The 21556-nt window shown below is 46.3% G+C and overlaps 2 long non-coding RNA genes across 3 annotated transcripts in view; one reads left to right on the top strand and one right to left on the bottom strand.

Annotated features, from left to right (window-relative positions):
- The window catches only part of LOC127979065 (uncharacterized), a 232327-nt gene that overhangs the window by 145485 nt on the left and 65286 nt on the right, over positions 1–21556 (top strand). The window lies entirely within an intron of this gene.
- LOC127979064 (uncharacterized) overlaps positions 1–21556 on the bottom strand; it is a 298949-nt gene that overhangs the window by 276635 nt on the left and 758 nt on the right. The window lies entirely within an intron of this gene.

The following is a 21556-nucleotide window of genomic DNA, read 5'->3' as shown; positions in this document are numbered from 1 at the left end:
TGGACCGTGCACAACCAGGTTCAGACCTCAGGTCTGGACCTTGGACGTTTCATTCCCCTAACCAGCCAGTGCCTTCGTCTCTGAGCTTTGGGCTGGTCCTTGTCGGGCCTTGTTTTAGTGAGTTGATGTGAAATATCAGTACAACAAAATGGTAAATCACACCAAAATGGATCATGACGCACCAAAAAGTGCCGATATTGAGTGTTAGAACGTGTGTGTGTGTGCAGACACGCCCCCCTCAGAAACAGTATAAATAAGACTGAGTGACTGGAACCTTTCATTTTGTGTTCGAGCTAGCCTGAAGAAGGAAAATAAATTCCGAAACGTCGCGATAAGGCTTGAACAGTCCACTTTAAGGCCTCCATCAGTGTGGTGTATGATGTAGAGAGCCACAGAAATTTTCTAGAAGGTTCCAAAAATTGTTTTCTCCATCCAGACGATGTTGAGATCTCTTGAAGTCACAGAAACGTATTCCTCCATCCAAAACGATGTTGAGTTGTGTATAATTAAATTACTGATTACTCTCTTGGGGGTTTAGAACGATTTCCTCCATCCATACAGATGTCGAGTTTTTTCAAAGATGTACTGCACCACACAACACCTAACCTTAACACCCATTTCGTTGTGCAAACCTAGTGGAAATAACCACAAATATTTTAGCCCCATTTTGGATTTTTTTGCATTGACTCATGGACTCGGTCTGGCTTGGATCGGTCTTTAGTGGTCAGTGGACGGATGGACCGTGCACAACCAGGTTCAGACCTCAGGTCTGGACCTTGGACGTTTCATTCCCCTAACCAGCCAGTGCCTTCGTCTCTGAGCTTTGGGCTGGTCCTTGTCGGGCCTTGTTTTAGTGAGTTGATGTGAAATATCAGTACAACAAAATGGTAAATCACACCAAAATGGATCATGACGCACCAAAAAGTGCCGATATTGAGTGTTAGAACGTGTGTGTGTGTGCAGACACGCCCCCCTCAGAAACAGTATAAATAAGACTGAGTGACTGGAACCTTTCATTTTGTGTTCGAGCTAGCCTGAAGAAGGAAAATAAATTCCGAAACGTCGCGATAAGGCTTGAACAGTCCACTTTAAGGCCTCCATCAGTGTGGTGTATGATGTAGAGAGCCACAGAAATTTTCTAGAAGGTTCCAAAAATTGTTTTCTCCATCCAGACGATGTTGAGATCTCTTGAAGTCACAGAAACGTATTCCTCCATCCAAAACGATGTTGAGTTGTGTATAATTAAATTACTGATTACTCTCTTGGGGGTTTAGAACGATTTCCTCCATCCATACAGATGTCGAGTTTTTTCAAAGATGTACTGCACCACACAACACCTAACCTTAACACCCATTTCGTTGTGCAAACCTAGTGGAAATAACCACAAATATTTTAGCCCCATTTTGGATTTTTTTGCATTGACTCATGGACTCGGTCTGGCTTGGATCGGTCTTTAGTGGTCAGTGGACGGATGGACCGTGCACAACCAGGTTCAGACCTCAGGTCTGGACCTTGGACGTTTCATTCCCCTAACCAGCCAGTGCCTTCGTCTCTGAGCTTTGGGCTGGTCCTTGTCGGGCCTTGTTTTAGTGAGTTGATGTGAAATATCAGTACAACAAAATGGTAAATCACACCAAAATGGATCATGACGCACCAAAAAGTGCCGATATTGAGTGTTAGAACGTGTGTGTGTGTGCAGACACGCCCCCCTCAGAAACAGTATAAATAAGACTGAGTGACTGGAACCTTTCATTTTGTGTTCGAGCTAGCCTGAAGAAGGAAAATAAATTCCGAAACGTCGCGATAAGGCTTGAACAGTCCACTTTAAGGCCTCCATCAGTGTGGTGTATGATGTAGAGAGCCACAGAAATTTTCTAGAAGGTTCCAAAAATTGTTTTCTCCATCCAGACGATGTTGAGATCTCTTGAAGTCACAGAAACGTATTCCTCCATCCAAAACGATGTTGAGTTGTGTATAATTAAATTACTGATTACTCTCTTGGGGGTTTAGAACGATTTCCTCCATCCATACAGATGTCGAGTTTTTTCAAAGATGCACTGCACCACACAACACCTAACCTTAACACCCATTTCGTTGTGCAAACCTAGTGGAAATAACCACAAATATTTTAGCCCCATTTTGGATTTTTTTGCATTGACTCATGGACTCGGTCTGGCTTGGATCGGTCTTTAGTGGTCAGTGGACGGATGGACCGTGCACAACCAGGTTCAGACCTCAGGTCTGGACCTTGGACGTTTCATTCCCCTAACCAGCCAGTGCCTTCGTCTCTGAGCTTTGGGCTGGTCCTTGTCGGGCCTTGTTTTAGTGAGTTGATGTGAAATATCAGTACAACAAAATGGTAAATCACACCAAAATGGATCATGACGCACCAAAAAGTGCCGATATTGAGTGTTAGAACGTGTGTGTGTGCAGACACGCCCCCCTCAGAAACAGTATAAATAAGACTGAGTGACTGGAACCTTTCATTTTGTGTTCGAGCTAGCCTGAAGAAGGAAAATAAATTCCGAAACGTCGCGATAAGGCTTGAACAGTCCACTTTAAGGCCTCCATCAGTGTGGTGTATGATGTAGAGAGCCACAGAAATTTTCTAGAAGGTTCCAAAAATTGTTTTCTCCATCCAGACGATGTTGAGATCTCTTGAAGTCACAGAAACGTATTCCTCCATCCAAAACGATGTTGAGTTGTGTATAATTAAATTACTGATTACTCTCTTGGGGGTTTAGAACGATTTCCTCCATCCATACAGATGTCGAGTTTTTTCAAAGATGTACTGCACCACACAACACCTAACCTTAACACCCATTTCGTTGTGCAAACCTAGTGGAAATAACCACAAATATTTTAGCCCCATTTTGGATTTTTTTGCATTGACTCATGGACTCGGTCTGGCTTGGATCGGTCTTTAGTGGTCAGTGGACGGATGGACCGTGCACAACCAGGTTCAGACCTCAGGTCTGGACCTTGGACGTTTCATTCCCCTAACCAGCCAGTGCCTTCGTCTCTGAGCTTTGGGCTGGTCCTTGTCGGGCCTTGTTTTAGTGAGTTGATGTGAAATATCAGTACAACAAAATGGTAAATCACACCAAAATGGATCATGACGCACCAAAAAGTGCCGATATTGAGTGTTAGAACGTGTGTGTGTGTGCAGACACGCCCCCCTCAGAAACAGTATAAATAAGACTGAGTGACTGGAACCTTTCATTTTGTGTTCGAGCTAGCCTGAAGAAGGAAAATAAATTCCGAAACGTCGCGATAAGGCTTGAACAGTCCACTTTAAGGCCTCCATCAGTGTGGTGTATGATGTAGAGAGCCACAGAAATTTTCTAGAAGGTTCCAAAAATTGTTTTCTCCATCCAGACGATGTTGAGATCTCTTGAAGTCACAGAAACGTATTCCTCCATCCAAAACGATGTTGAGTTGTGTATAATTAAATTACTGATTACTCTCTTGGGGGTTTAGAACGATTTCCTCCATCCATACAGATGTCGAGTTTTTTCAAAGATGTACTGCACCACACAACACCTAACCTTAACATCCATTTCGTTGTGCAAACCTAGTGGAAATAACCACAAATATTTTAGCCCCATTTTGGATTTTTTTGCATTGACTCATGGACTCGGTCTGGCTTGGATCGGTCTTTAGTGGTCAGTGGACGGATGGACCGTGCACAACCAGGTTCAGACCTCAGGTCTGGACCTTGGACGTTTCATTCCCCTAACCCTGGCAGGCGAGAATTCTACGACTGAACCACCAATGCTCTATTTCTGCAAGAATTTTACGAATTTATGTGGAAAATGCATCTCTTCAACTGGGTAATATCGACCAATGCTAAAGCTGAACAACTGACAGACAAACTGATCAAGTTCCATGGGTATTTGATGAACTGATATGAGCAAAAGTGTCTCTGAGCAAAGGGGAGTGGGGGAGGTCAATATCAAAAGTGAGAGGCGTTAACTTCTGTGGCCACCAGCTCCCTTAAGAACCACAGGGCACCTCAGCCTCCTGGACTGCACCAGATTTGTCAGTTCTTGCTGGGAGTCATTACCCTGCTCTTCCAACAAGCCACTGTCCAACTGTGACCTTGTAGCGCTGTCTTGGGGATCTTACATTACTTACCTTGCAGTTTATTCCACTTTCATGCAGGTCAGCATTGACCCTGGACATTTTTCTTCTGGTGTTTTTTAGAGACAACAAACAGGTCAGTTTACTCTCATTGGTTTCTTTAAGCATGACCTTTCTTGCCTGCAGCCTTTTTATTGCCTTCAGGAGTTTTTCACAGGTGCATGAGCCATAATTGCTTGTACTTCGTTGAACAAGCATGGAAAAGCATTGTCTAGAGTGCTTCCACTAGTTCCCTGTAAAACACTGATAAGTTGCCCACTTCTAAAGTAGCAAGATACACTGCTTTGCTTCTGCTGGGAATTGAACCTGGGTCTCCTGCGCGGGAAACAACAACTCTGACATTCAGCCACCAGTGAGAGAAGCTGCGCTGTGTTCGTGGCTCTGGGGACAGCTGCCGCTTATGAGGAACGACTAACATGGCCTTAAAAACACGACCTCTGCTGCATTGGCCGGGAATCGGACCCGGGTCTCCCGCGTGGCAGGCGAGAATTCTACCACTGAACCACCAATGCTCTATTTCTGCAAGAATTCTACGAATTTATGTGGAAAATGCATCTCTTCAACTGGGTAATATCGACCAATGCTAAAGCTGAACAACTGACAGACAAACTGATCAAGTTCCATGGGTATTTGATGAACTGATATGAGCAAAAGTGTCTCTGAGCAAAGGGGAGTGGGGGAGGTCAATATCAAAAGTGAGAGGCGTTAACTTCTGTGGCCACCAGCTCCCTTAAGAACCACAGGGCACCTCAGCCTCCTGGACTGCACCAGATTTGTCAGTTCTTGCTGGGAGTCATTACCCTGCTCTTCCAACAAGCCACTGTCCAACTGTGACCTTGTAGCGCTGTCTTGGGGATCTTACATTACTTACCTTGCAGTTTATTCCACTTTCATGCAGGTCAGCATTGACCCTGGACATTTTTCTTCTGGTGTTTTTTAGAGACAACAAACAGGTCAGTTTACTCTCATTGGTTTCTTTAAGCATGACCTTTCTTGCCTGCAGCCTTTTTATTGCCTTCAGGAGTTTTTCACAGGTGCATGAGCCATAATTGCTTGTACTTCGTTGAACAAGCATGGAAAAGCATTGTCTAGAGTGCTTCCACTACTTCCCTGTAAAACACTGCTAAGTTGCCCACTTCTAAAGTAGCAAGATACACTGCTTTGCTTCTGCTGGGAATTGAACCTGGGTCTCCTGCGCGGGAAACAACAACTCTGACATTCAGCCACCAGTGAGAGAAGCTGCGCTGTGTTCGTGGCTCTGGGGACAGCTGCTGCTTATGAGGAACGACTAACATGGCCTTAAAAACACGACCTCTGCTGCATTGGCCGGGAATCGGACCCGGGTCTCCCGCGTGGCAGGCGAGAATTCTACCACTGAACCACCAATGCTCTATTTCTGCAAGAATTCTACGAATTTATGTCGAAAATGCATCTCTTCAACTGGGTAATATCGACCAATGCTAAAGCTGAACAACTGACAGACAAACTGATCAAGTTCCATGGGTATTTGATGAACTGATATGAGCAAAAGTGTCTCTGAGCAAAGGGGAGTGGGGGAGGTCAATATCAAAAGTGAGAGGCGTTAACTTCTGTGGCCACCAGCTCCCTTAAGAACCACAGGGCACCTCAGCCTCCTGGACTGCACCAGATTTGTCAGTTCTTGCTGGGAGTCATTACCCTGCTCTTCCAACAAGCCACTGTCCAACTGTGACCTTGTAGCGCTGTCTTGGGGATCTTACATTACTTACCTTGCAGTTTATTCCACTTTCATGCAGGTCAGCATTGACCCTGGACATTTTTCTTCTGGTGTTTTTTAGAGACAACAAACAGGTCAGTTTACTCTCATTGGTTTCTTTAAGCATGACCTTTCTTGCCTGCAGCCTTTTTATTGCCTTCAGGAGTTTTTCACAGGTGCATGAGCCATAATTGCTTGTACTTCGTTGAACAAGCATGGAAAAGCATTGTCTAGAGTGCTTCCACTAGTTCCCTGTAAAACACTGATAAGTTGCCCACTTCTAAAGTAGCAAGATACACTGCTTTGCTTCTGCTGGGAATTGAACCTGGGTCTCCTGCGCGGGAAACAACAACTCTGACATTCAGCCACCAGTGAGAGAAGCTGCGCTGTGTTCGTGGCTCTGGGGACAGCTGCCGCTTATGAGGAACGACTAACATGGCCTTAAAAACACGACCTCTGCTGCATTGGCCGGGAATCGGACCCGGGTCTCCCGCGTGGCAGGCGAGAATTCTACCACTGAACCACCAATGCTCTATTTCTGCAAGAATTCTACGAATTTATGTCGAAAATGCATCTCTTCAACTGGGTAATATCGACCAATGCTAAAGCTGAACAACTGACAGACAAACTGATCAAGTTCCATGGGTATTTGATGAACTGATATGAGCAAAAGTGTCTCTGAGCAAAGGGGAGTGGGGGAGGTCAATATCAAAAGTGAGAGGCGTTAACTTCTGTGGCCACCAGCTCCCTTAAGAACCACAGGGCACCTCAGCCTCCTTGACTGCACCAGATTTGTCAGTTCTTGCTGGGAGTCATTACCCTGCTCTTCCAACAAGCCACTGTCCAACTGTGACCTTGTAGCGCTGTCTTGGGGATCTTACATTACTTACCTTGCAGTTTATTCCACTTTCATGCAGGTCAGCATTGACCCTGGACATTTTTCTTCTGGTGTTTTTTAGAGACAACAAACAGGTCAGTTTACTCTCATTGGTTTCTTTAAGCATGACCTTTCTTGCCTGCAGCCTTTTTATTGCCTTCAGGAGTTTTTCACAGGTGCATGAGCCATAATTGCTTGTACTTCGTTGAACAAGCATGGAAAAGCATTGTCTAGAGTGCTTCCACTAGTTCCCTGTAAAACACTGATAAGTTGCCCACTTCTAAAGTAGCAAGATACACTGCTTTGCTTCTGCTGGGAATCGAACCTGGGTCTCCTGCGCGGGAAACAACAACTCTGACATTCAGCCACCAGTGAGAGAAGCTGCGCTGTGCTCGTGGCTCTGGGGACAGCTGCCGCTTATGAGGAACGACTAACATGGCCTTAAAAACACGACCTCTGCTGCATTGGCCGGGAATCGGACCCGGGTCTCCCGCGTGGCAGGCGAGAATTCTACCACTGAACCACCAATGCTCTATTTCTGCATGAATTCTACGAATTTATGTGGAAAATGCATCTCTTCAACTGGGTAATATCGACCAATGCTAAAGCTGAACAACTGACAGACAAACTGATCAAGTTCCATGGGTATTTGATGAACTGATATGAGCAAAAGTGTCTCTGAGCAAAGGGGAGTGGGGGAGGTCAATATCAAAAGTGAGAGGCGTTAACTTCTGTGGCCACCAGCTCCCTTAATTAAGAACCACAGGGCACCTCAGCCTCCTGGACTGCACCAGATTTGTCAGTTCTTGCTGGGAGTCATTACCCTGCTCTTCCAACAAGACACTGTCCAACTGTGACCTTGTAGCGCTGTCTTGGGGATCTTACATTACTTACCTTGCAGTTTATTCCACTTTCATGCAGATCAGCATTGACCCCCTGGACATTTTTCTTCTGGTGTTTTTTAGAGACAACAAACAGGTCAGTTTACTCTCATTGGTTTCTTTAAGCCTGACCTTTCTTGCCTGCAGCCTTTTTATTGCCTTCAGGAGTTTTTCACAGGTGCATGAGCCATAATTGCTTGTACTTCGTTGAACAAGCATGGAAAAGCATTGTCTAGAGTGCTTCCACTAGTTCCCTGTAAAACACTGATAAGTTGCCCACTTCTAAAGTAGCAAGATACACTGCTTAGCTTTTGCTGGGAATAGAACCTGGGTCTCCTGCGCGGGAAACAACAACTCTGACATTCAACCACCAGTGAGTGAAGCTGCGCTGTGCTCGTGGCTCTGGGGACAGCTGCCGCTTATGAAGAACGACTAACATGGCCTTAAAAACACGACCTTTGCTGCATTGGCCGGGAATCGGACCCGGGTCTCCCGCGTGGCAGGCGAGAATTCTACCACTGAACCACCAATGCTCTATTTCTGCAAGAATTCTACGAATTTATGTCGAAAATGCATCTCTTCAACTGGGTAATATCGACCAATGCTAAAGCTGAACAACTGACAGACAAACTGATCAAGTTCCATGGGTATTTGATGAACTGATATGAGCAAAAGTGTCTCTGAGCAAAGGGGAGTGGGGGAGGTCAATATCAAAAGTGAGAGGCGTTAACTTCTGTGGCCACCAGCTCCCTTAAGAACCACAGGGCACCTCAGCCTCCTGGACTGCACCAGATTTGTCAGTTCTTGCTGGGAGTCATTACCCTGCTCTTCCAACAAGCCACTGTCCAACTGTGACCTTGTAGCGCTGTCTTGGGGATCTTACATTACTTACCTTGCAGTTTATTCCACTTTCATGCAGGTCAGCATTGACCCTGGACATTTTTCTTCTGGTGTTTTTTAGAGACAACAAACAGGTCAGTTTACTCTCATTGGTTTCTTTAAGCATGACCTTTCTTGCCTGCAGCCTTTTTATTGCCTTCAGGAGTTTTTCACAGGTGCATGAGCCATAATTGCTTGTACTTCGTTGAACAAGCATGGAAAAGCATTGTCTAGAGTGCTTCCACTAGTTCCCTGTAAAACACTGATAAGTTGCCCACTTCTAAAGTAGCAAGATACACTGCTTTGCTTCTGCTGGGAATTGAACCTGGGTCTCCTGCGCGGGAAACAACAACTCTGACATTCAGCCACCAGTGAGAGAAGCTGCGCCGTGTTCGTGGCTCTGGGGACAGCTGCCGCTTATGAGGAACGACTAACATGGCCTTAAAAACACGACCTCTGCTGCATTGGCCGGGAATCGGACCCGGGTCTCCCGCGTGGCAGGCGAGAATTCTACCACTGAACCACCAATGCTCTATTTCTGCAAGAATTCTACGAATTTATGTGGAAAATGCATCTCTTCAACTGGGTAATATCGACCAATGCTAAAGCTGAACAACTGACAGACAAACTGATCAAGTTCCATGGGTATTTGATGAACTGATATGAGCAAAAGTGTCTCTGAGCAAAGGGGAGTGGGGGAGGTCAATATCAAAAGTGAGAGGCGTTAACTTCTGTGGCCACCAGCTCCCTTAAGAACCACAGGGCACCTCAGCCTCCTGGACTGCACCAGATTTGTCAGTTCTTGCTGGGAGTCATTACCCTGCTCTTCCAACAAGCCACTGTCCAACTGTGACCTTGTAGCACTGTCTTGGGGATCTTACATTACTTACCTTGCAGTTTATTCCACTTTCATGCAGGTCAGCATTGACCCTGGACATTTTTCTTCTGGTGTTTTTTAGAGACAACAAACAGGTCAGTTTACTCTCATTGGTTTCTTTAAGCATGACCTTTCTTGCCTGCAGCCTTTTTATTGCCTTCAGGAGTTTTTCACAGGTGCATGAGCCATAATTGCTTGTACTTCGTTGAACAAGCATGGAAAAGCATTGTCTAGAGTGCTTCCACTAGTTCCCTGTAAAACACTGATAAGTTGCCCACTTCTAAAGTAGCAAGATACACTGCTTTGCTTCTGCTGGGAATTGAACCTGGGTCTCCTGCGCGGGAAACAACAACTCTGACATTCAGCCACCAGTGAGAGAAGCTGCGCTGTGTTCGTGGCTCTGGGGACAGCTGCCGCTTATGAGGAACGACTAACATGGCCTTAAAAACACGACCTCTGCTGCATTGGCCGGGAATCGGACCCGGGTCTCCCGCGTGGCAGGCGAGAATTCTACCACTGAACCACCAATGCTCTATTTCTGCAAGAATTCTACGAATTTATGTCGAAAATGCATCTCTTCAACTGGGTAATATCGACCAATGCTAAAGCTGAACAACTGACAGACAAACTGATCAAGTTCCATGGGTATTTGATGAACTGATATGAGCAAAAGTGTCTCTGAGCAAAGGGGAGTGGGGGAGGTCAATATCAAAAGTGAGAGGCGTTAACTTCTGTGGCCACCAGCTCCCTTAAGAACCACAGGGCACCTCAGCCTCCTGGACTGCACCAGATTTGTCAGTTCTTGCTGGGAGTCATTACCCTGCTCTTCCAACAAGCCACTGTCCAACTGTGACCTTGTAGCGCTGTCTTGGGGATCTTACATTACTTACCTTGCAGTTTATTCCACTTTCATGCAGGTCAGCATTGACCCTGGACATTTTTCTTCTGGTGTTTTTTAGAGACAACAAACAGGTCAGTTTACTCTCATTGGTTTCTTTAAGCATGACCTTTCTTGCCTGCAGCCTTTTTATTGCCTTCAGGAGTTTTTCACAGGTGCATGAGCCATAATTGCTTGTACTTCGTTGAACAAGCATGGAAAAGCATTGTCTAGAGTGCTTCCACTAGTTCCCTGTAAAACACTGATAAGTTGCCCACTTCTAAAGTAGCAAGATACACTGCTTTGCTTCTGCTGGGAATCGAACCTGGGTCTCCTGCGCGGGAAACAACAACTCTGACATTCAGCCACCAGTGAGAGAAGCTGCGCTGTGCTCGTGGCTCTGGGGACAGCTGCCGCTTATGAGGAACGACTAACATGGCCTTAAAAACACGACCTCTGCTGCATTGGCCGGGAATCGGACCCGGGTCTCCCGCGTGGCAGGCGAGAATTCTACCACTGAACCACCAATGCTCTATTTCTGCAAGAATTCTACAAATTTATGTGGAAAATGCATCTCTTCAACTGGGTAATATCGACCAATGCTAAAGCTGAACAACTGACAGACAAACTGATCAAGTTCCATGGGTATTTGATGAACTGATATGAGCAAAAGTGTCTCTGAGCAAAGGGGAGTGGGGGAGGTCAATATCAAAAGTGAGAGGCGTTAACTTCTGTGGCCACCAGCTCCCTTAAGAACCACAGGGCACCTCAGCCTCCTGGACTGCACCAGATTTGTCAGTTCTTGCTGGGAGTCATTACCCTGCTCTTCCAACAAGCCACTGTCCAACTGTGACCTTGTAGCGCTGTCTTGGGGATCTTACATTACTTACCTTGCAGTTTATTCCACTTTCATGCAGGTCAGCATTGACCCTGGACATTTTTCTTCTGGTGTTTTTTAGAGACAACAAACAGGTCAGTTTACTCTCATTGGTTTCTTTAAGCATGACCTTTCTTGCCTGCAGCCTTTTTATTGCCTTCAGGAGTTTTTCACAGGTGCATGAGCCATAATTGCTTGTACTTCGTTGAACAAGCATGGAAAAGCATTGTCTAGAGTGCTTCCACTAGTTCCCTGTAAAACACTGATAAGTTGCCCACTTCTAAAGTAGCAAGATACACTGCTTTGCTTCTGCTGGGAATTGAACCTGGGTCTCCTGCGCGGGAAACAACAACTCTGACATTCAGCCACCAGTGAGAGAAGCTGCGCTGTGTTCGTGGCTCTGGGGACAGCTGCCGCTTATGAGGAACGACTAACATGGCCTTAAAAACACGACCTCTGCTGCATTGGCCGGGAATCGGACCCGGGTCTCCCGCGTGGCAGGCGAGAATTCTACCACTGAACCACCAATGCTCTATTTCTGCAAGAATTCTACGAATTTATGTCGAAAATGCATCTCTTCAACTGGGTAATATCGACCAATGCTAAAGCTGAACAACTGACAGACAAACTGATCAAGTTCCATGGGTATTTGATGAACTGATATGAGCAAAAGTGTCTCTGAGCAAAGGGGAGTGGGGGAGGTCAATATCAAAAGTGAGAGGCGTTAACTTCTGTGGCCACCAGCTCCCTTAAGAACCACAGGGCACCTCAGCCTCCTGGACTGCACCAGATTTGTCAGTTCTTGCTGGGAGTCATTACCCTGCTCTTCCAACAAGCCACTGTCCAACTGTGACCTTGTAGCGCTGTCTTGGGGATCATACATTACTTACCTTGCAGTTTATTCCACTTTCATGCAGGTCAGCATTGACCCTGGACATTTTTCTTCTGGTGTTTTTTAGAGACAACAAACAGGTCAGTTTACTCTCATTGGTTTCTTTAAGCATGACCTTTCTTGCCTGCAGCCTTTTTATTGCCTTCAGGAGTTTTTCACAGGTGCATGAGCCATAATTGCTTGTACTTCGTTGAACAAGCATGGAAAAGCATTGTCTAGAGTGCTTCCACTAGTTCCCTGTAAAACACTGATAAGTTGCCCACTTCTAAAGTAGCAAGATACACTGCTTTGCTTCTGCTGGGAATTGAACCTGGGTCTCCTGCGCGGGAAACAACAACTCTGACATTCAGCCACCAGTGAGAGAAGCTGCGCTGTGTTCGTGGCTCTGGGGACAGCTGCCGCTTATGAGGAACGACTAACATGGCCTTAAAAACACGACCTCTGCTGCATTGGCCGGGAATCGGACCCAGGTCTCCCGCGTGGCAGGCGAGAATTCTACCACTGAACCACCAATGCTCTATTTCTGCATGAATTCTACGAATTTATGTGGAAAATGCATCTCTTCAACTGGGTAATATCGACCAATGCTAAAGCTGAACAACTGACAGACAAACTGATCAAGTTCCATGGGTATTTGATGAACTGATATGAGCAAAAGTGTCTCTGAGCAAAGGGGAGTGGGGGAGGTCAATATCAAAAGTGAGAGGCGTTAACTTCTGTGGCCACCAGCTCCCTTAAGAACCACAGGGCACCTCAGCCTCCTGGACTGCACCAGATTTGTCAGTTCTTGCTGGGAGTCATTACCCTGCTCTTCCAACAAGACACTGTCCAACTGTGACCTTGTAGCGCTGTCTTGGGGATCTTACATTACTTACCTTGCAGTTTATTCCACTTTCATGCAGATCAGCATTGACCCCCTGGACATTTTTCTTCTGGTGTTTTTTAGAGACAACAAACAGGTCAGTTTACTCTCATTGGTTTCTTTAAGCCTGACCTTTCTTGCCTGCAGCCTTTTTATTGCCTTCAGGAGTTTTTCACAGGTGCATGAGCCATAATTGCTTGTACTTCGTTGAACAAGCATGGAAAAGCATTGTCTAGAGTGCTTCCACTAGTTCCCTGTAAAACACTGATAAGTTGCCCACTTCTAAAGTAGCAAGATACACTGGTTAGCTTTTGCTGGGAATAGAACCTGGGTCTCCTGCGCGGGAAACAACAACTCTGACATTCAACCACCAGTGAGTGAAGCTGCGCTGTGCTCGTGGCTCTGGGGACAGCTGCCGCTTATGAAGAACGACTAACATCTCCTTAAAAACACGACCTTTGCTGCATTGGCCGGGAATCGGACCCGGGTCTCCCGCGTGGCAGGCGAGAATTCTACCACTGAACCACCAATGCTCTATTTCTGCAAGAATTCTACGAATTTATGTGGAAAATGCATCTCTTCAACTGGGTAATATCGACCAATGCTAAAGCTGAACAACTGACAGACAAACTGATCAAGTTCCATGGGTATTTGATGAACTGATATGAGCAAAAGTGTCTCTGAGCAAAGGGGAGTGGGGGAGGTCAATATCAAAAGTGAGAGGCGTTAACTTCTGTGGCCACCAGCTCCCTTAAGAACCACAGGGCACCTCAGCCTCCTGGACTGCACCAGATTTGTCAGTTCTTGCTGGGAGTCATTACCCTGCTCTTCCAACAAGCCACTGTCCAACTGTGACCTTGTAGCGCTGTCTTGGGGATCTTACATTACTTACCTTGCAGTTTATTCCACTTTCATGCAGGTCAGCATTGACCCTGGACATTTTTCTTCTGGTGTTTTTTAGAGACAACAAACAGGTCAGTTTACTCTCATTGGTTTCTTTAAGCATGACCTTTCTTGCCTGCAGCCTTTTTATTGCCTTCAGGAGTTTTTCACAGGTGCATGAGCCATAATTGCTTGTACTTCGTTGAACAAGCATGGAAAAGCATTGTCTAGAGTGCTTCCACTAGTTCCCTGTAAAACACTGATAAGTTGCCCACTTCTAAAGTAGCAAGATACACTGCTTTGCTTCTGCTGGGAATTGAACCTGGGTCTCCTGCGCGGGAAACAACAACTCTGACATTCAGCCACCAGTGAGAGAAGCTGCGCTGTGTTCGTGGCTCTGGGGACAGCTGCCGCTTATGAGGAACGACTAACATGGCCTTAAAAACACGACCTCTGCTGCATTGGCCGGGAATCGGACCCGGGTCTCCCGCGTGGCAGGCGAGAATTCTACCACTGAACCACCAATGCTCTATTTCTGCAAGAATTCTACGAATTTATGTCGAAAATGCATCTCTTCAACTGGGTAATATCGACCAATGCTAAAGCTGAACAACTGACAGACAAACTGATCAAGTTCCATGGGTATTTGATGAACTGATATGAGCAAAAGTGTCTCTGAGCAAAGGGGAGTGGGGGAGGTCAATATCAAAAGTGAGAGGCGTTAACTTCTGTGGCCACCAGCTCCCTTAAGAACCACAGGGCACCTCAGCCTCCTGGACTGCACCAGATTTGTCAGTTCTTGCTGGGAGTCATTACCCTGCTCTTCCAACAAGCCACTGTCCAACTGTGACCTTGTAGCGCTGTCTTGGGGATCTTACATTACTTACCTTGCAGTTTATTCCACTTTCATGCAGGTCAGCATTGACCCTGGACATTTTTCTTCTGGTGTTTTTTAGAGACAACAAACAGGTCAGTTTACTCTCATTGGTTTCTTTAAGCATGACCTTTCTTGCCTGCAGCCTTTTTATTGCCTTCAGGAGTTTTTCACAGGTGCATGAGCCATAATTGCTTGTACTTCGTTGAACAAGCATGGAAAAGCATTGTCTAGAGTGCTTCCACTAGTTCCCTGTAAAACACTGATAAGTTGCCCACTTCTAAAGTAGCAAGATACACTGCTTTGCTTCTGCTGGGAATTGAACCTGGGTCTCCTGCGCGGGAAACAACAACTCTGACATTCAGCCACCAGTGAGAGAAGCTGCGCTGTGTTCGTGGCTCTGGGGACAGCTGCCGCTTATGAGGAACGACTAACATGGCCTTAAAAACACGACCTCTGCTGCATTGGCCGGGAATCGGACCCGGGTCTCCCGCGTGGCAGGCGAGAATTCTACCACTGAACCACCAATGCTCTATTTCTGCAAGAATTCTACGAATTTATGTCGAAAATGCATCTCTTCAACTGGGTAATATCGACCAATGCTAAAGCTGAACAACTGACAGACAAACTGATCAAGTTCCATGGGTATTTGATGAACTGATATGAGCAAAAGTGTCTCTGAGCAAAGGGGAGTGGGGGAGGTCAATATCAAAAGTGAGAGGCGTTAACTTCTGTGGCCACCAGCTCCCTTAAGAACCACAGGGCACCTCAGCCTCCTTGACTGCACCAGATTTGTCAGTTCTTGCTGGGAGTCATTACCCTGCTCTTCCAACAAGCCACTGTCCAACTGTGACCTTGTAGCGCTGTCTTGGGGATCTTACATTACTTACCTTGCAGTTTATTCCACTTTCATGCAGGTCAGCATTGACCCTGGACATTTTTCTTCTGGTGTTTTTTAGAGACAACAAACAGGTCAGTTTACTCTCATTGGTTTCTTTAAGCATGACCTTTCTTGCCTGCAGCCTTTTTATTGCCTTCAGGAGTTTTTCACAGGTGCATGAGCCATAATTGCTTGTACTTCGTTGAACAAGCATGGAAAAGCATTGTCTAGAGTGCTTCCACTAGTTCCCTGTAAAACACTGATAAGTTGCCCACTTCTAAAGTAGCAAGATACACTGCTTTGCTTCTGCTGGGAATCGAACCTGGGTCTCCTGCGCGGGAAACAACAACTCTGACATTCAGCCACCAGTGAGAGAAGCTGCGCTGTGCTCGTGGCTCTGGGGACAGCTGCCGCTTATGAGGAACGACTAACATGGCCTTAAAAACACGACCTCTGCTGCATTGGCCGGGAATCGGACCCGGGTCTCCCGCGTGGCAGGCGAGAATTCTACCACTGAACCACCAATGCTCTATTTCTGCATGAATTCTACGAATTTATGTGGAAAATGCATCTCTTCAACTGGGTAATATCGACCAATGCTAAAGCTGAACAACTGACAGACAAACTGATCAAGTTCCATGGGTATTTGATGAACTGATATGAGCAAAAGTGTCTCTGAGCAAAGGGGAGTGGGGGAGGTCAATATCAAAAGTGAGAGGCGTTAACTTCTGTGGCCACCAGCTCCCTTAATTAAGAACCACAGGGCACCTCAGCCTCCTGGACTGCACCAGATTTGTCAGTTCTTGCTGGGAGTCATTACCCTGCTCTTCCAACAAGACACTGTCCAACTGTGACCTTGTAGCGCTGTCTTGGGGATCTTACATTACTTACCTTGCAGTTTATTCCACTTTCATGCAGATCAGCATTGACCCCCTGGACATTTTTCTTCTGGTGTTTTTTAGAGACAACAAACAGGTCAGTTTACTCTCATTGGTTTCTTTAAGCCTGACCTTTCTTGCCTGCAGCCTTTTTATTGCCTTCAGGAGTTTTTCACAGGTGCATGAGCCATAATTGCTTGTACTTCGTTGAACAAGCATGGAAAAGCATTGTCTAGAGTGCTTCCACTAGTTCCCTGTAAAACACTGATAAGTTGCCCACTTCTAAAGTAGCAAGATACACTGCTTAGCTTTTGCTGGGAATAGAACCTGGGTCTCCTGCGCGGGAAACAACAACTCTGACATTCAACCACCAGTGAGTGAAGCTGCGCTGTGCTCGTGGCTCTGGGGACAGCTGCCGCTTATGAAGAACGACTAACATGGCCTTAAAAACACGACCTTTGCTGCATTGGCCGGGAATCGGACCCGGGTCTCCCGCGTGGCAGGCGAGAATTCTACCACTGAACCACCAATGCTCTATTTCTGCAAGAATTCTACGAATTTATGTCGAAAATGCATCTCTTCAACTGGGTAATATCGACCAATGCTAAAGCTGAACAACTGACAGACAAACTGATCAAGTTCCATGGGTATTTGATGAACTGATATGAGCAAAAGTGTCTCTGAGCAAAGGGGAGTGGGGGAGGTCAATATCAAAAGTGAGAGGCGTTAACTTCTGTGGCCACCAGCTCCCTTAAGAACCACAGGGCACCTCAGCCTCCTGGACTGCACCAGATTTGTCAGTTCTTGCTGGGAGTCATTACCCTGCTCTTCCAACAAGCCACTGTCCAACTGTGACCTTGTAGCGCTGTCTTGGGGATCTTACATTACTTACCTTGCAGTTTATTCCACTTTCATGCAGGTCAGCATTGACCCTGGACATTTTTCTTCTGGTGTTTTTTAGAGACAACAAACAGGTCAGTTTACTCTCATTGGTTTCTTTAAGCATGACCTTTCTTGCCTGCAGCCTTTTTATTGCCTTCAGGAGTTTTTCACAGGTGCATGAGCCATAATTGCTTGTACTTCGTTGAACAAGCATGGAAAAGCATTGTCTAGAGTGCTTCCACTAGTTCCCTGTAAAACACTGATAAGTTGCCCACTTCTAAAGTAGCAAGATACACTGCTTTGCTTCTGCTGGGAATTGAACCTGGGTCTCCTGCGCGGGAAACAACAACTCTGACATTCAGCCACCAGTGAGAGAAGCTGCGCTGTGTTCGTGGCTCTGGGGACAGCTGCCGCTTATGAGGAACGACTAACATGGCCTTAAAAACACGACCTCTGCTGCATTGGCCGGGAATCGGACCCGGGTCTCCCGCGTGGCAGGCGAGAATTCTACCACTGAACCACCAATGCTCTATTTCTGCAAGAATTCTACGAATTTATGTCGAAAATGCATCTCTTCAACTGGGTAATATCGACCAATGCTAAAGCTGAACAACTGACAGACAAACTGATCAAGTTCCATGGGTATTTGATGAACTGATATGAGCAAAAGTGTCTCTGAGCAAAGGGGAGTGGGGGAGGTCAATATCAAAAGTGAGAGGCGTTAACTTCTGTGGCCACCAGCTCCCTTAAGAACCACAGGGCACCTCAGCCTCCTGGACTGCACCAGATTTGTCAGTTCTTGCTGGGAGTCATTACCCTGCTCTTCCAACAAGCCACTGTCCAACTGTGACCTTGTAGCGCTGTCTTGGGGATCTTACATTACTTACCTTGCAGTTTATTCCACTTTCATGCAGGTCAGCATTGACCCTGGACATTTTTCTTCTGGTGTTTTTTAGAGACAACAAACAGGTCAGTTTACTCTCATTGGTTTCTTTAAGCATGACCTTTCTTGCCTGCAGCCTTTTTATTGCCTTCAGGAGTTTTTCACAGGTGCATGAGCCATAATTGCTTGTACTTCGTTGAACAAGCATGGAAAAGCATTGTCTAGAGTGCTTCCACTAGTTCCCTGTAAAACACTGATAAGTTGCCCACTTCTAAAGTAGCAAGATACACTGCTTTGCTTCTGCTGGGAATCGAACCTGGGTCTCCTGCGCGGGAAACAACAACTCTGACATTCAGCCACCAGTGAGAGAAGCTGCGCTGTGCTCGTGGCTCTGGGGACAGCTGCCGCTTATGAGGAACGACTAACATGGCCTTAAAAACACGACCTCTGCTGCATTGGCCGGGAATCGGACCCGGGTCTCCCGCGTGGCAGGCGAGAATTCTACCACTGAACCACCAATGCTCTATTTCTGCAAGAATTCTACAAATTTATGTGGAAAATGCATCTCTTCAACTGGGTAATATCGACCAATGCTAAAGCTGAACAACTGACAGACAAACTGATCAAGTTCCATGGGTATTTGATGAACTGATATGAGCAAAAGTGTCTCTGAGCAAAGGGGAGTGGGGGAGGTCAATATCAAAAGTGAGAGGCGTTAACTTCTGTGGCCACCAGCTCCCTTAAGAACCACAGGGCACCTCAGCCTCCTGGACTGCACCAGATTTGTCAGTTCTTGCTGGGAGTCATTACCCTGCTCTTCCAACAAGCCACTGTCCAACTGTGACCTTGTAGCGCTGTCTTGGGGATCTTACATTACTTACCTTGCAGTTTATTCCACTTTCATGCAGGTCAGCATTGACCCTGGACATTTTTCTTCTGGTGTTTTTTAGAGACAACAAACAGGTCAGTTTACTCTCATTGGTTTCTTTAAGCATGACCTTTCTTGCCTGCAGCCTTTTTATTGCCTTCAGGAGTTTTTCACAGGTGCATGAGCCATAATTGCTTGTACTTCGTTGAACAAGCATGGAAAAGCATTGTCTAGAGTGCTTCCACTAGTTCCCTGTAAAACACTGATAAGTTGCCCACTTCTAAAGTAGCAAGATACACTGCTTTGCTTCTGCTGGGAATTGAACCTGGGTCTCCTGCGCGGGAAACAACAACTCTGACATTCAGCCACCAGTGAGAGAAGCTGCGCTGTGTTCGTGGCTCTGGGGACAGCTGCCGCTTATGAGGAACGACTAACATGGCCTTAAAAACACGACCTCTGCTGCATTGGCCGGGAATCGGACCCGGGTCTCCCGCGTGGCAGGCGAGAATTCTACCACTGAACCACCAATGCTCTATTTCTGCAAGAATTCTACGAATTTATGTCGAAAATGCATCTCTTCAACTGGGTAATATCGACCAATGCTAAAGCTGAACAACTGACAGACAAACTGATCAAGTTCCATGGGTATTTGATGAACTGATATGAGCAAAAGTGTCTCTGAGCAAAGGGGAGTGGGGGAGGTCAATATCAAAAGTGAGAGGCGTTAACTTCTGTGGCCACCAGCTCCCTTAAGAACCACAGGGCACCTCAGCCTCCTGGACTGCACCAGATTTGTCAGTTCTTGCTGGGAGTCATTACCCTGCTCTTCCAACAAGCCACTGTCCAACTGTGACCTTGTAGCGCTGTCTTGGGGATCATACATTACTTACCTTGCAGTTTATTCCACTTTCATGCAGGTCAGCATTGACCCTGGACATTTTTCTTCTGGTGTTTTTTAGAGACAACAAACAGGTCAGTTTACTCTCATTGGTTTCTTTAAGCATGACCTTTCTTGCCTGCAGCCTTTTTATTGCCTTCAGGAGTTTTTCACAGGTGCATGAGCCATAATTGCTTGTACTTCGTTGAACAAGCATGGAAAAGCATTGTCTAGAGTGCTTCCACTAGTTCCCTGTAAAACACTGATAAGTTGCCCACTTCTAAAGTAGCAAGATACACTGCTTTGCTTCTGCTGGGAATTGAACCTGGGTCTCCTGCGCGGGAAACAACAACTCTGACATTCAGCCACCAGTGAGAGAAGCTGCGCTGTGTTCGTGGCTCTGGGGACAGCTGCCGCTTATGAGGAACGACTAACATGGCCTTAAAAACACGACCTCTGCTGCATTGGCCGGGAATCGGACCCAGGTCTCCCGCGTGGCAGGCGAGAATTCTACCACTGAACCACCAATGCTCTATTTCTGCATGAATTCTACGAATTTATGTGGAAAATGCATCTCTTCAACTGGGTAATATCGACCAATGCTAAAGCTGAACAACTGACAGACAAACTGATCAAGTTCCATGGGTATTTGATGAACTGATATGAGCAAAAGTGTCTCTGAGCAAAGGGGAGTGGGGGAGGTCAATATCAAAAGTGAGAGGCGTTAACTTCTGTGGCCACCAGCTCCCTTAAGAACCACAGGGCACCTCAGCCTCCTGGACTGCACCAGATTTGTCAGTTCTTGCTGGGAGTCATTACCCTGCTCTTCCAACAAGCCACTGTCCAACTGTGACCTTGTAGCGCTGTCTTGGGGATCTTACATTACTTACCTTGCAGTTTATTCCACTTTCATGCAGGTCAGCATTGACCCTGGACATTTTTCTTCTGGTGTTTTTTAGAGACAACAAACAGGTCAGTTTACTCTCATTGGTTTCTTTAAGCATGACCTTTCTTGCCTGCAGCCTTTTTATTGCCTTCAGGAGTTTTTCACAGGTGCATGAGCCATAATTGCTTGTACTTCGTTGAACAAGCATGGAAAAGCATTGTCTAGAGTGCTTCCACTAGTTCCCTGTAAAACACTGATAAGTTGCCCACTTCTAAAGTAGCAAGATACACTGCTTTGCTTCTGCTGGGAATTGAACCTGGGTCTCCTGCGCGGGAAACAACAACTCTGACATTCAGCCACCAGTGAGAGAAGCTGCGCTGTGTTCGTGGCTCTGGGGACAGCTGCCGCTTATGAGGAACGACTAACATGGCCTTAAAAACACGACCTCTGCTGCATTGGCCGGGAATCGGACCCGGGTCTCCCGCGTGGCAGGCGAGAATTCTACCACTGAACCACCAATGCTCTATTTCTGCAAGAATTCTACGAATTTATGTCGAAAATGCATCTCTTCAACTGGGTAATATCGACCAATGCTAAAGCTGAACAACTGACAGACAAACTGATCAAGTTCCATGGGTATTTGATGAACTGATATGAGCAAAAGTGTCTCTGAGCAAAGGGGAGTGGGGGAGGTCAATATCAAAAGTGAGAGGCGTTAACTTCTGTGGCCACCAGCTCCCTTAAGA

This window comes from Carassius gibelio, chromosome B19 (assembly GCF_023724105.1).
Source record: "Carassius gibelio isolate Cgi1373 ecotype wild population from Czech Republic chromosome B19, carGib1.2-hapl.c, whole genome shotgun sequence".
NCBI classification, from domain to species: Eukaryota; Metazoa; Chordata; class Actinopteri; order Cypriniformes; family Cyprinidae; genus Carassius; species Carassius gibelio.
The sequence above is the reverse complement of the archived record's forward strand: the minus strand, read 5'-3'. Positions and strand labels throughout refer to the sequence as shown.